Source organism: Propithecus coquereli, unplaced genomic scaffold, assembly GCF_000956105.1.
Source record: "Propithecus coquereli isolate 6110/MARCELLA unplaced genomic scaffold, Pcoq_1.0 Scaffold61, whole genome shotgun sequence".
Taxonomy (NCBI): Eukaryota; Metazoa; Chordata; class Mammalia; order Primates; family Indriidae; genus Propithecus; species Propithecus coquereli.
Window position 1 is genome coordinate 5,138,804 of NW_012152063.1, and position 816 is coordinate 5,139,619.

The window sequence follows — 816 nt, forward strand, 5'->3', positions numbered from 1 at the left end:
TGCATTTTGAAAAATAAAAATGGTATTTCTCTTATTTCCACACTTTTCTTCAACTCAGTTATTCCTAACTTTCTTAAAGTTTACTTTTCCTCTGAGGATTGATTCAATTCTTTTATGCTCCATAAATATTTCTTAGGCCAATCCAAGTTTCAGAGATTTCTTTTACCTCAAAATCCATTATGTTTATTGCATTTATCACTCGTTTATTAATAAATCTTTGCCTCTTTATAATATTTCTTGTAATCCATTGGCTGTGCTATTTTATTTTGCACATCTTTTTTAATGATGGTGTAATTATTTCTATGATAACATCGCGGTTTATAATTCTTTTAATTTTCTGTAGCACTTTTCAGAAGTAGACCTTCAGTAGCTGCTGGTGATGGATATATGGACAGAATTACAACATTTATAAGTTCCCATACCTGTAGTACTGAAATTTTTTGAGAGTCTTTGGGCTTCCATGTCAACCAAATTTCCTTCAGATCTACTTTGTGCCATTCCTCCTGACCAAAAATAGGCTGTTTCACTGATTAACATTTTTCCACCTACAAAGTAAATAGATATGTATTATTGTAAGCATACATATACAGGTTGTCACAGAAAACAAACTCAAAGTGGTCATACATATTTATATTTAAAAACTGCATGTAAAAATATAGAGGCCCTCTTCTTCTGGTAGGATGCTGGACTAAATATCCTGAAATATGTATCAGTGCAAAACAGATTCTACATTAATGCCAATAACCAAACCTGGAAATGCATTACCGATCCCATAAAAAAGTAATTAATGAAAATCCCAAGGATAATAAAAAAGAA